Source organism: Magnolia sinica, chromosome 17 (genome assembly GCF_029962835.1).
Source record: "Magnolia sinica isolate HGM2019 chromosome 17, MsV1, whole genome shotgun sequence".
Classification (NCBI taxonomy): domain Eukaryota; kingdom Viridiplantae; phylum Streptophyta; class Magnoliopsida; order Magnoliales; family Magnoliaceae; genus Magnolia; species Magnolia sinica.
In genome coordinates, this window is record NC_080589.1 from 35624604 (window position 1) to 35640281 (window position 15678).

The window sequence follows — 15678 nt, forward strand, 5'->3', positions numbered from 1 at the left end:
TCGCTGGATTTTATAGGTGATGCTGCTTGCACATTTCAGGTGATTGATGAGAGAGTTTACACATATGCATGACCAAGCTGCTCATCCAACCTGATTCTTGGACTAAGCATAAGTTGTGGGTAAGTTTTACTAACATGTGTGTGAAGCATTGCCCAACCAAATGCAGCCACATGCACCAATGTAGCATAAGGTTGTGAGGTAAAAGCTTTCCATTAAGTGGGTCACACTTTTTAGAACTTTTAGCTTAAGAATCAAGTGTTTCCTTCCTCAAGTTTTTAGAACTTTTAGCTTAAAAATCAAGTGTTTCCTTCCTTAATTGTCTATTTGCAGCCCACCAACCCAAGGATGAAGATTGCCCAATCAAAGGAAACCTCAGGGATTCATCCATTTTGGACTAATCATGTTTTGTTAGTTGTTACTGATAAAGGTCCTAGAAGGGGTCCTATTGATGCTGCAACTTCCATTTGAAACATCCCTAAAAGAAGTAACAGAAAATGGGGAGGTAAAGGTTCAAACCACCTTGAGAACTAGCAGATGAAAGAAGACAGAACTGTGTTTTTGTGTCTACATGCACATGTAAATCCATTTTCCATTTCCAATAGACCTGGATAGCCTTAGATAAAAAGCTTTTTCATGGAGCATTTAACTTTTATGATTCTTTTACTTGATCTCTAATAATCTCTCTTTTTAGATTCTAAGTAACTAGTCGGGCTAGAGTATGAAACACAAGTGAAGTCTAGAGTTTTTCTTGGGGAATTGATGCAAATGGATAAATTCTGGGCTGATTCTAGTCATGATCTTCTGCAAATTTAGATCTGAAATTGCTATGAAAGTAATCACAAGAAAGTGGAAAAGAAAATATCTAAGATTGTGGGAGTTATCAAAGAGTTTCTTGGAATTTTCAGCTGACTGCAGGCATAGCAGGAATAAAATCAGATATGTTCAAAGAATGCTGCTTCCTGTAACCATGGGGGCGATCTTGCAATGATCCAAGCCATGTTCTGGCAGCCCGCATCATGGATGACTTGTGGACAGCTTTTCTTGTCCTTCTGCAAATTCCTCTTTCTCAGTAACCATCCTTGCTAATTAAAGATTTTAAAGAAATCTATTTCTTAACATTTTCATTGATTTGATGCACTTGGTTCTTTATTTACATTTTGTATTCATGTTCAAATTGAAAAATCCTCAAGTTATCTTCTACTTCAGCAAATATAATTTATATGACTTGGACATATAAACTAGGTTGCTGTTAGACATGGATTTGAGAGGTTGAACATTGCAAGCTCAGAAAACCCAACACACTTCATGTCTCTACATTTATATAAACCTTTGGATTGGTTGGCATTCTGTTTCAATTGAAGTGAGGCGTTGCAGGCTACTCTGCATCTGCCCTCGTCATTGGCCACTCATGACAATAGCTTCATTGTTGCTCGAGATGCAATTGGTATCATGTCCCTATATATTGGTTGAGGACTTGATGGCAAGTGGCTCTATAGTTTCGATAGTAGTCTTTCTTTTCTTTTTTTCTATAATTGTTTGGACGAACTTTGAAACTTTGAATTGAATTGCAATGTTAATCTTGATCAGTGAACAAAAGATGAACTAATTTCATTCCTAAGCATTCATAAGAATGATTGGTCTTCAAATTTTGGTTATGTTACTTTCGAGTAGTTTATAGGAATGCAATTACAGTGTTTGAGGATGCTTCCTTGTTTCCCAATGCTTATCATGTTCATTGTTTTTCATGGATAAACAGAACATTCATAATTCAATTCATTAGCTGAGTTGGAAATCTGTCTTCTGGTTTCCAGGCCCGACTTAGCTGAGTTTCATAGAACTCCGTGACTCAGCCCAACGTTTGAGAAATTGGTTAAAAGCACCAATCTGACTGTAAAGAGATGCAAGGAAACCATGAAAAAAAATGGAGGAAAATAGTGAAAAAAGATGCTAGGGACATGTAGCTTCAATCTAATGATTAAATACATGTGTTAGGTGGGTATATTCAAAAGTGATTATCATTATGTCTTTCCTTTATTATTTTTGCAGGTTAGGAAGGATTTCTTGGCAATCAAATGCTTTGCTACTGTTTGTTTCCTTGCTTTGCTACTTTCAGGCTTTGCTGTCACAACCCTAAATCTAGTCTTGGTAATCCATGATTACTATACACCAAATTTTGGTTGACAGCCTCCGTAGAACTCCGATTTTGAGACTTCCAACTATCACATACTAAGTCCCATAAGCGGGGCTCCACAAGGAGGATTTCTGAAAGTAAAGACGACGAACACGGATCATTTCTCAAAATTTCATTATATTCAACATATATTACTGTGTACAACTGAGCACATTAAGGAAAAACCAAAACATAAACCATGTCATATTTACTATACCTGATGTACATATTCAGGGTATTACTAAAAAAAATATACACTGATATGTACAAAACAAAAAGGACAACTGGAGTCTATAACATCTACTCCTGCAACTCCCTACTCTCACTTGTATAAAAAAAATAGAAAGGAAAACTTAAGCTACAAGCCCAGTGAGTGCGCATGTGCAGTGAAAATGCATGTTTCATTTCATGCTCATATAATGCACAGGAATGCACAGGCTTTCTGAATTAATAACAATAAACTAAAGATACAATGCATTATGCCACTTTTTATGTTCCAAATAATTTTTATATACAGAGGTGGGACTTCTACCCACTTGTAACATACATACTTTTTTAACGTTTCCACAACTTTTCATATTTTCCAATTGAATCACTAAAGTCTAAAACAGAGGTGGGACTTGCATATGATTGCTACCTACTTGTATAGACTTTTCCACCGTGGTTAACTACAGAGGTAGGACTACATAGTTCACGAGCCGAATTAGTCTAACCCACTTGTGTTGAACCTCACTATCTGTCTAACAGCGAGAAGTCATAATTCGCCTGACAAAACGATAGCGGACAATTTACAAGCTTGTCATACACAACCTATCTTTGCTTGCTCATAAGCAGGTCAGGTCAAACTTCTCAACCAATCAACACGCGTCGGTAGGAGTCGCTGCCTACTTTGGTATTTCGGCATTCCAGCGCTTTGTTCTTCCACCCGGTCTAGGCATTGGTTGCTCCTAATGGTACCAATTGGAGTTTATGGACTTTCACCCACGGACCCTCTAATCATGTCCTATTGAATTTCACATTTTCGATGTGGTGTCCAACTCAAGTCATAACAAAGTATGTTTCATCGCATTTACAATCACCATATGCATGAGTCCATACACAATCACAATATTATTTTTTTTAAGACAAGCAAAGGATGACCTTCCTCATGAAGTTTAAGTGTCTCATCGGGCTCTCATGTAATGCATCATGTATCTATACGGTTCACATACTAATCATAAACACATCGTCTGTCGCAACACAACCCACTATGATCATGTAACGCCCTGAAAATCGGGGGTCGAGCAGGAGCTCAACTCCCAAGTTCCAACGCGTCACTTATGCAACATAGATAATGATGGTTAAATGTTATCTGTATGAGATTAAGCCAAAACAACATATCATACTCTAGAGACGATTAATTTAGGCAAGCGGAAGACTGTAATAGGTATATAAAATGTATAAGTAATCGTAGATCTCCAGAGTATGATCATTTTACCAGGTTAATAATTACATGTAAATTCTCAAAATATATAAGATGGTAAGGTGTAATGTCATCTAGTCTAGAACCCCGTAGCCCCATCAGCGCAACTCCAGGTCTACAGGGACCTGCCAGAGAGTTGCATATAGAAGAACTCCTCCTCGCCATCGAAATAGTCCGGCTTTACTTCATAAGCATCGCCATCACCTGCAGCTAAGACAGAGTCTAGTTGGTGTGTACAACACCGTCCCAGAACGTGGGAGTGAGTGATCAACTCAGTGGAGCTATAGAGCAAAGGTTAACATTTTATCTATTCAATCAAACAGTAATGATAAAACAATGCAACCAAACATCCCTAAGTACTCTGGTTAATGCAAATATGATATGTATTAATGATGCATGCCCTCGCCTGCACTCCCTCTGTGATCTTCCTCTTACGGTCGCAGCATGCACCCTTTCCTCTGTGCTCAACACTAACGCCAAAGGCACATGCAGTGCGATCTTATGAGCGTGATTACCAAGTTCTTATTAGTCCTTTTCATATAGCAGGATTGGGAAGTTAAGGCACCTCCCTTTATATCATAACATAAACATTGATCCATCTAGGGTCGTCAATCCTAGTAGCCACATACGATAGATGGTTTCCCAGTCGCTGCGGAGAGGCTCGTCACCGTCAGCATAGGCCTGATTTATACTCTAGTTTACTACAGAAAGGCTCGTCACCTCAGCGTGTCTCAGAGTATGCTTGAGGTTACTACGAATGGCTCGTCACCTAGTTATAGGCCGATAGCTCGAATACAATATCCCATACACCGTATTCAGCTCACGAGTTTAGGTTGCTCACTAGTCACTACGGGGAGGCTCATCACCCTAGCGTAGGCTGACAGCTCACCACGGTGTCCCATACCACCATGCCCGACTCATGAGTCTTAGCGGATCGAGATACCAAGGTTAAACAAGGTTTCCACTGGTGAGTTTAGTACTTTAGGTTCAAGCAGTAGTGTCCATACATAGTGAACATACATTGAGTCAATCGGGTTACTTGACGAGCTCGACTAGTATGAGCATACGTCGATCTGATTGACATGGAGCGTGTAAGCACTCCGCGTGGCCTAACCACTGTTGACTAGTTACATACAACTCGGATTCATCGGGCGTGTCTGTCGTGGTTAAGTAGTACGACCACTTATCGTAAACCATTACTGATTGCCTGGACTACGTCGTAGCCCTAATCACATTCCAAAGATAACATTCATGTATAAGTCATACTTGAGTAATTTAATAAACATATACTACACATAGTATCATACAAAGACATTTCATCCATACCGCACATAGTAGTAAGATAGGTTTATATAAAGGATACTGTAACCATAGTTAAAGGGATTGAGAATCCTATCCCAACACCCTCATTACATGCATTTAAACAAGTATTTTCACATTCAGGCATTTCATCAAACACTTAGACTACACATATAACATACATGTAATAACTTAGTTAAAACACATACTATAGCAAATCCTCTCACAAAGGAGATGCCCGTTTACAACGATCATGCATTTACAATCAATAATCATGGCAAGCACAAATCATAATTCCATATTCATTCCAGCATATCAACAAACACATGGATTTCACTATATTCAACATAGTTCATATATTTGTGTAAAGTGCAGGAAACATCGTTTCTAAGCATGTGATAGCAATCAAGTTAAGCATAAATTATTAACTGACATTGAAAGCCTTGAAAACCATAACCTAAATACTTATAGTCCGCACCTTTCGTCGGTAAACTCGTAACGAATTCAGTTCGTTCTTTAATTTGTCGTCTACGGCACAACGGCAACCTAACGTATGAAATAGGTTAGCTAATTCATCCTTCACTCTATTTGAAACCCTAAAACAGATTAGAGTTAGGTTTTCTTACCTAAAAATGGGATCGAAATCGCCCGAATAGCGATACAGGAAGTGGTGGATAAGCACGTGGAGTAATGGGATTGAATCCCAGGAAGAAATGCTGACACTCTCTCTCACTCTCTCTTTCCTTCTCTTTTCTCTCTTCTCTCTCTTAGAGTTTTCCAAATTCGTATGGAATGAGAGAGAGAGGGTTTAAGACCCTTATAAAGGCTCAAATGTGAGCTCAATGGCCCCAGGGCCGTGGTATACTTAAGTTATTGCCAAAACCCATTAGTTTCGGCTCAACGGAGCACTTCTGGAAGCCCCTTTTCTGCGTGCGGTCGGACTTAAGCTCCCTGACATTGGATCTAGGTCGAGTTAAGTTTTCGGTCCAATCGGGTTTACAGATCGACCGTGGCAGACCAGTTTTAGTTCAACGATCACCGATACTCGATCAGGGCCACAAGTACATTGACATGTGTTGGAAATTTCTCCTGATCCGAGGGTATAATTAGGTCAGATTCTGACGGTCTAAATCCTTAGATTTGGCCTGCAAGCGAAATGACTCAATTCACTTAAGTCCCTGTTCATTTTCTAAAGATATTCATGTTTCTCACACACTTCGCTCCGGGCTCAAGTTGTGCATTTTTGGATACTATTAGGACTTGATTTCCGAGGTGGTTGTCAAGTCCAAGAATGCGGTCCTAACCGTATGGTTTCGCAGTAATCGGACTGTTGACGCACTGTCTAGGTCCGATACGGAGTTTCAAGGTGCTCCCAAGAGCAAACGGGTTTAGAGATTTATTCTAGATTTCAGGGTAAAGTAGAGTTCATGATCCTACAAGTTTTGGGTCTTACCGATCGTATTTAACACGATTAGTGCTAATTTCACAAGAAATCTCATTTAGCACTTAGCTATTTCTCGTCTAATTTCTAAACGATTTGGTCCTTAGTGATTTCTGCCTGAGGTGGTACTCGGGTCTTTGTACGGATTTTTCGAGACATTATAGATCACCATACCATGGTATAAATCATTCACTCTAAATCATACAATGATACAACACCTATGAACCATGCATATGATATGCACATGACTTAGCCAATCTAACTCTAATCCGGGATTCATTTCGCTATAAGACTTCATGCCACAAGCATGCTTTTTCTCAAGAATTAACTACGTCAAAAGGAGGAAGGATAATTCTTTTAAACATTTTGTCAAATAGATAGCAGGCGGACTTTGTAAGGGATAGAGAGAAACCGATGGCAATACATATGAATTTAAACAAAACTAAATCATCTCTATTATCCAACCTTTCATTTATAATCTCACTACTAAATTAGAAAATCCAACAAGAACCTTCAGACAATCCGACAATAACCTAACCCTAGATTAGTAAATTCAGCAATCACTTAACCCTAAATCAAAAAATTCAACAATAACCTAACCTTTAAGCAGAAATCCTGCAATCACCTAACCCTAAATGAAAATTCAGCGATAACCTAACCCTAAAACAGAAAATCCAGCAATAACCTAACCCAAAAATAGAAAATCCAACAATCACCTAACCCTAAATAAAAACCCAGCAATAACCTAACCCTAAAATAGAAAATCCAGCAATCAACTAACCCTAAATGAAAATCCAGCAATGACCTAACCCTAAAACAGAAAATCCAGCAATAACCTAACCCTAAAATAGAAAATCTAGCAATAACCTATCCCAAAATTAAAAAAATTCAGCAATAGGGTTTTCAAGGAAACCCTAATGTACACATATGTGTGCTCCTAATCTAGCACTCACTTGTAACTATCAGAGGATTGGTTCTCAACCTCAGCTTCTATTTCCTTTTCTTCTTCTTCTTCTTCTTCTCAACTAGAGTGCTGGAAATGGGATATTAAAAGAGTGTTTTTATGTTTTTATGTTAATATTTATATTTGGGAGGTGTTTTGTGATGTTTTTGAGAAGTATAGGCTTATGGTAACAATATAACAATGTTATTTAAGTAATTCAAACTAACGTATTTCAAGTAGTTTAAAAATATCGAGGTCATTTGAGTATATTTTCTCAAAATATACATATGCATAACTTACAATCCGGGTGTCCTATTGACATGCCATTTTCGCCAGTAACTCCGTAACTTAACTACGGCCACAACGGTTAGGCTCTCGGACCTAACGGATTTTGAAAACTCGATGGTGGGGCTCCACCAAATAAAATAAGGACATAATTGTCATTTCTCAGATTGTTTAATTTGAAGTCTGATCTTAAAATTCGGACATCGGGTTGAAATACGGCTTGCGGATCGATAATAGAACAATATTATGATCAAGTCAAAACATTCTCGGGGCCAATAGACTTACAACCAATGACTATCCAGTGTACGATCCAGATTTCGGGGACTCGGGTCTTGCAACTCTTCCCTTCTAAAAAAAAAAATTCATCCCTGAAATTTCAAAACATATCAACAATAACCATATCATACTTATGCGTACTTAGGAATCAAATAGATGAGGGTAATGATTGCGTATCTCTGCTTCCCGTTCCCAGGTTGCTTCTTCTACAGAATGATAACCCCATTGGACTTTAATTAACGGAATAACTTTAATACGAAGAACTTGTTCTTTTCTATCCACAATACAAATTGGCTGCTCGATATAGGATATATCTTCCCGAACTGCTAAGGATTGCCAGTCAATAACAGGTGCTATTATCTTCGGATCACATTTACGGAGCATCGAGATGTGAAAAATGTTATGAACTCCAGATAATTGGGGTGGCAAAGCGAGACGATAAGCTACGGTACCAACTCGTTCAACAATATCAAAGGGCCCTATAAACCTCGGGGCTAACTTTCCCTTAACACCAAATCGTACTACACCTTTCACTGGTGAAACTCGGAGATATACACGATTTCCCTCGACAAACTCTAAGGGTCTACGCCGGCGATTCGCAAAACTCTTCTACCGACTTTAAGCTATAAGTATATGTTGTCAAATAAGATCAATCTTTTCAGATGTTTTCTGAACAACATCAGGACCTAAAAGACATCGCTCACCAATCTCAATCCAACAACTTGGGGACCTACAAGGTCTATCATATAACGCCTCATAGGGTATCATGCCAATAGTAGCCTGAAAACTATTATTATACATAAATTCTGCTAACGACAAGTGGTCGTCCCAACTACCAGAGAAATCTAATGCACATGATTTGAGCATGTCCTCGAGAATCTGGTTAACTCTTTCGCACTGCTCATCTGTTTGTAGATGATATGCTATGCTAAATCTTAAAGCCGTCCCCATTGCTTTTTAAAAACTCTTCCAAAACTTTGATGTAAACCTCGGATCTCGATCAAATACAATCGGCACAGGTAAATCATGTAATCTATCAATGTCGATTATAAACAAAGTTGCGAGCCAATCTTTAGACCAAGAAATATAAATAAGAAGAAAGTGGGCTGTCTTTGTTAAACGGTCTACAATAACCCATATAGCATCATGTCGACGTAAGGTTCTTCATAAACCCACAATGAAATCCATAGTTATATGTTCCCACTTCCATACTGGTATCTCCAAAGGTTGTAATTCCCCTGCAGGCTTTTAGTGCTCTGCCTTTACTCGTTTGCAAACGTCACACTCTGACACATGCCTAGCAACTTCACGTTTCATTCCAGTCCACCAAAATTGCCTTTTTATATCCTTATACATCTTCGTAGATCCTGGGTGGATAGTAAACTGAGTGCGATGTGCCTCATCCATAAGGGCCTTCTTCAATTTTGAGATATCTGGAATATATAATCTTCCCTGAAACCGAAGTCCACCATCCAAACCTATCTGCCACTACGGTTGACTTTTCTTTATTATCACATCTTTACAAAACAACGCCCATTGATCAAACTGTTGGGCTTCTATTACTTGGGATGTCGAAGAGGGCTGAAAAGTCAAGTTTGCTAATTGTACAACTGAGGACTGTAGAGTCATCTCAAAATCAAATTCAGCTATATCTTCTACCATTTTCCACTCTCACATTATCAATTGTGCCACTTAGGCCTGTGGTTGACGACTTAACGTATCCGCCACCACATTAGCTTTTCCTAGGTGATACTGAAGATCAAAATCTTAGTCTTTCATCAATTTCATCCAACGTCTCTGCCTCATATTGAACTCAGCTTGGAAAAAGAGGTATTTCAGGCTCTTATGATCCGAAAAGAGTTCGAATCTAACCCCATACAAGTAATGCCTCCATACTTTGAGTACAAAAACTATCGCTGCTAACTCTAGGTCGTGTGCGAGATAATTCTGCTCATGAGGCCTAAGTTGACGAGATGCATATGCTACTACCTTGCCCTGTTGCATTAGGACACACCCCAAACCTATAAACGAGGAATCTGTATAAACAACGAATCCGTCACTTCCAGATGGAAGAGTGAAAATCGATGCCGTCGTAAGACGAGCTTTTAATTTCACGAATGCCTACTCACAGGCTCCACTCCAAACAAACATTGCATCCTTTCGAGTCAATCGAGTCAGTGGGGCAGCTATACGAGAAAATCCTTTAATAAAACATCTGTAACACCCTACTAGACCTAAGAAACCCCTAATCCCAGAAGCATTCTTCGGTTGTTTCCATTGTAAAACTGCTTCAACCTTAGCTGGATCAACTAAAACTCCATTCTTCAAAACTGTGTGCCCCAAAAATTTCACTTCTTGTCAAAACTCACATTTTTCTAGTTTAGTATATAGCTGGTGAGCATGAAGGGTTTACAACATCATCTCTAAGTGATACTCATGGTCTTCCCTTGTCTTTGAATATATTAAAATATCATCAATAAAAACAACAATAAACTGGTCCAAATAAGGACGGAATACCTCATTCATCAACTGCATAAATACTGCAGGTGCATTAGTCAGACCAAATGACATGACCTAAAATTCAAATTGTCCATAACGAGTCACAAAAGCTGTCTTTGGGATATCTTCCTCCCGAACCCTAATCTGATGATACCCAGACCGTAAATCTATCTTCGAGAAATAGTGCGCACCACTCAATTAATCGAATAAATCATCTATTCTTAAGAGATGATACTTGTTTCTAATCGTAACCTTATTAAGTCCTTTATAATCGACACACAATTGTAAAGAACCATCATTCTTCTTTACAAAAAGCACAGGTGCTCCCCAAGGTGAATTACTAAGGCGAATAAATTCCAAATGGTGTAATTCATCTATTTGTCTTTACAACTCGTGCAACTCTAATGGTTCTATATGATAAGGGGCTTTGGATATAGGGGCAGTGCCAAGGATAAGATCTATTCAAAATTTTGTACCTCTAATGGGTGGCAAACCTGGAATTTCCTGAAAAACATCTGAAAAATCACGTAGTACCAGCAACTGTTTAATACATACACCTTTGGACTCGTTACGAATACAGGACATCAAAGTCTCTATAAACTTATCTTTAGAATTAGCCACAAACTGAAATTGAGGCTGGTCAGGTATAGAAAAGGTGACTGTCTTAGCTGTACAGTCCAACACTGCATGGTACTTGGATAACCAGTCCATTCCCAAAATCACATCATACTCTAACAACTCCAAAACATAACAATCGATTGGAAGGACATACTCTGCTATGTAAATAGGACAGTCCTGACATATAGAACTCAACACCATTCTTTTCCCTAAAGGAGTCAAGAGCTCTAATCCCTTGGTCATCAATGTTCTCGGCAATTTCAACGACTGACAAAAACTATCTGCTATAAATGAATGTGATGCACTAGAATAAAAAAGGACATGTGCAAAAAGGGATGATACTACAAGTATACCTTCTATGACTCTTCCCTTAGTTTGAGAATCTCTCTTTTGGATTGCATAAACACGAGGTTGCGTCTGAAGGGGTAAGAGTTGTCTACCTTGTTGCCGCTGTGACTGCTGTTGAGACTATTATTGTTGGGGCCTATACTATATCCTATATGGTGGCCTTTGCTGCTGGGGCTGCTGATGTCTAGGTGGTTGATATGGCTGCTATTTTTGCGGATTGGGACAATCCTTTTTACGGTGCTCTACACCACCACAATTATAACAGGCTCCGAGAAACTGTTGTTGAGGAACAGACGGTGATACTAGGGATCTGACATCAGGTCTGACTAAAAACTGTCGTTGAGGAACAGATGGTGATACTGGGGGTCTTACATCAGGTCTGGCTGCATTATCATATCTAACTGTAGGCTTCTTTAAGGATGAAAAGGGCTGAAAACTACTACCACTCCCTGAAATAAATCTCCTCTTCCTTTGTTGATTAGAAGTAGATGGATGTGTACTTTGTTGTTGATTCCAATCAGACTCAAAAATGTGTGCCTTTGCTACTACTCCCTCAAGAGTCGACAATTCAAACTCTCTAACTTAAGATCGCAAACTAGGACGCAAACCATCCTCAAATTTCCTCGCCTTCAAATCATCATTAGCAACAGACATCTCACCCTGAACCAAAGAATCAAATTCATGTGCTTTCTGACGACAAACAGCTACGAGGAAAAACTTACGATCGAACTGGTCTTTAAATGCTTCCCATGTCCACACAAAACTTGGATCTATTGAATGAACAACTGACTTCCACCATTGTTCTGCCTCTCCTTGCAATTGATAAGTCGCTAAGGTAACGCATTGCTTGGAAGTACAACCCATAACTTAAAAAAGTTTCTCTATTTCTAACTTCCATAACTTGGCTGCCATAGGATCTGGTTTGCCAGAAAAACAAGGAGGATCTAGACGCCTAAACTCCATAAAAAGAGAACTGGCCCACTCCTGCGCTGATGTCTCAGGAGTATAACTAGATTGCTGCTTTTGATTAGCCGTTATAGTTGACATAGTCTGCAACAGTTGTTGAAGTTGTGTTGTAGGAACAGGTATAACTGGATCTGGAACAGATTTTGACGTAGATTTTGACTTAGACTTGGGTTGCACTGGAGGAGTCTGAACAGGATTCTTTCTAGGCGGCATCTTATAGATAAAACACCGAATTAGCCTAAAAAGGACAAGTAAACCTATACAATATACACAATAGTAAATAATCATACAACTCCTCTACTTCACAAAGCATGAACCTAACAACTTTAATACAACAACATAAAGTGAATACATTATATGATTTATGCAAATATTTCGCATATCATGCTCTGATACCAATTTCTGTCATGAACCTAAATCTAGTGTTGGTAATCCATGATTACTATACACCAAATTTTAGTTGACAGCCTTCGTAGAACTCCAATTTTGGGACTTCCAACTATCACATACTAAGTCCCATAAGCAGGGCTCCACAAGGAGGATTTCTAAAAGTAAAGACGACAAACACATATCATTTTTCAAAATTTCATCATATTCAACATATATTACTGTGTACAATTGAGCACATCAAGGCAAAACCAAAACATAAACCATGTCATATTTATTATACCTGATCTACATATTCAGGGTATTACAAAAAAAATATACACTGATATGTACAAAACAAAAAGAACAACTGGAGTCTGTAGCATCTACTCCTGCAACTCCCTACTCACATATAAGAAAAAAAAAAAGAAAAAGGAAAGCTTGAGCTACTAAGTTCAGTGAGTGCGTGTGTGTAGTGAAAATGCATGTTTCATGTCATGCTCATATAATGCACAGGAATGCACAGGCTTTCTGAATTGATAACAATAAACTAAAGATACAATGCATTATGCCACTTTTTATGTTCCAAATCATTTTTATATACAGAGGTGGGACTTCTACCCACTTGTAACATACATACTCTTTCAACGTTTCCACAACTTTCCATATTTTCCAATTGGATTACCAAAGTCTAAAACAGAGGTGGGACTCGCATATGATTGCTACCCACTTGTATAGACTTTTCCACCATGGTCAACTACAGAGGTGGGACTACATAGTTCACAGGCCGAACTAGTCTAACCCACTTGTGTTGAACCTCACTATCTACTTGATAGTGAGAGGTCATAACTCACCTGGCAAAACGATAGCAGACAATTTACGAGCTCGTCACACACAACCTATCTTTACTTGCCCATAAGCAGGTCAGGTCAAACCTCTCCACCAATCAACACGCGTTAGTGGGAGTCGCTGCCTACTTTGGTATTTTGGCATTCCAGCACTCTGTTCTTCCGCCCGGTCTAAGCATTGGTTGCTCCCAATGGTACCAATTGGGGTTTAGGGACTTTCACCCACGGACCCTCTAATCATGTCCTATTGAATTTTACATTTTCAGTGTGGTGTCCAACTCAAGTCATAACAAAGTATATTTCATCGCATTTACAATCACCATATGCATGAGTCCATACACAATCACAATATATATATTTTTCAAGCAAGCAAAGGATGACCTTCCTCATGTGGTCTCCTTATGAAGTTTAAGTGTCTCATCGGGGTCTCATGTAATGCATCATGTATCTAGATAGTTCACATACTAATCATAGACACATTGTCTATCGCAACACAACGCACTATAATCACCATACCATGATATGAATCATTCACTCTAAATCATACAATGACACAACACCTATGAACCATGCATATGATATGCACATGACTTATCCAATCTAACACCAATCTGGGATTCATTTCACTATAAGACTTCATGCCACAAGCATGCTTTTTCTCAAGAATTAACTACGTCAAAAGGAGGAAGGATAATTCTTTTAAACATTTTGTCAAACAATTAGCAGGCAGACTTTGTAATGGACAGAGAGAAACTGATGGCAATGCATATGAATTTAAACAAAATTAAATCATCTCTATTATCCAATCTTTCATTAATAATCTCACTAACTAAATCAGTAAATCCTGTAAGAACCTTCAGACAATCCGGTAATAACCTAACCCTAGATTAGTAAATTCAGTAATCACTTAACCTTAAATCAGAAAATCTAGCAATAACCTAACCTTTAAGCAGAAAATCCAGCAATCACTTAACCCTAAATGAAAATCCAGCGATAACCTAACCCTAAAACAGAAAATCCAGCAATAACCTAACTCGAAAACAGAAAATTCAGTAATCACCTAACCCTAAATAAAAATCCAGCAATAACCTAACCCTAAAACAGAAAATCCAGTAATAACTTAACCCTAAAATAGAAAATCCAGCAATAACCTATCCCGAAATTAGAAAATTCAACAATAAGATTTTCAAGGAAACCTTAATGTACACATATGCCTGCTCCTAATCTATGCACTCACCTGTAACTATTAGAGGATTGGTTCTCAACCTCAGCTTCTATTTCCTTTTCTTTTTCTTCTTCTTCTCAGCTAAAGTGCTGGAAATGGGATATTAAAAGAGTGTTTTTATGTTTATATTTATGTTTGGGAGGTGTTTTGTGATGTTTTTGAGAAGTGTAGGCTTATGGTAACAATATAACAATGTTATTTAAGTAATTTGAACTAACGTATTCCGAGGAGTTTAAAAACATCGAGGTCATTTAAGTATATTTTCTCAAAATATACATATGCATATCTATGCATAACTTACAATCCGGGTGTCCTATTAACATGCCATTTTTGCCAGTAACTCCGTAACTTAAATACGGCTACAACGGTTAGGCTCTCGGACCTAATGGATTTTGAAAACTCGATGGTGGGGCTCCGCCAGATAAAATAAGTACATGATTTTCATTTCTCAGATTGTTTAATTTATAGTCTATATTTTAAAATTCAGACATCGGGTTGAAATATGGCTTGCGGATCGACAACAGAATAATATTATGATCAAGTAAAAACTTTCTGAGGGCCAATGGACTTACAGCCAGCGGCTATCCAGTGTACGATCCAGATTTTGGGGCCTCGGGTCTTACATTTACTATTTGGTTTTTCAGCAATTGTGCTCTCAGGTTTGGCTAAATTTTCAATTCAAGCTAAAATTAGCTACCTTTGTTGAATCTCTGATCACTTCCTTGTCAAAGGTTTCTCAACCCTTGGGAGTGGAGAACTACAACAGGCACTTAATTCTTTTAACTTCCAGGTCCATCTATAAAATGAGATTCATAGTTGATTGATCCATTGTATGGAAATCGATTAGGTGGTGGCCTTAGATTCAAGTACTTTAGACTCTGTTGGATCTGCTTTTGTAACCATTGGTGGTACCTAGACTAGTACCCAAAGCA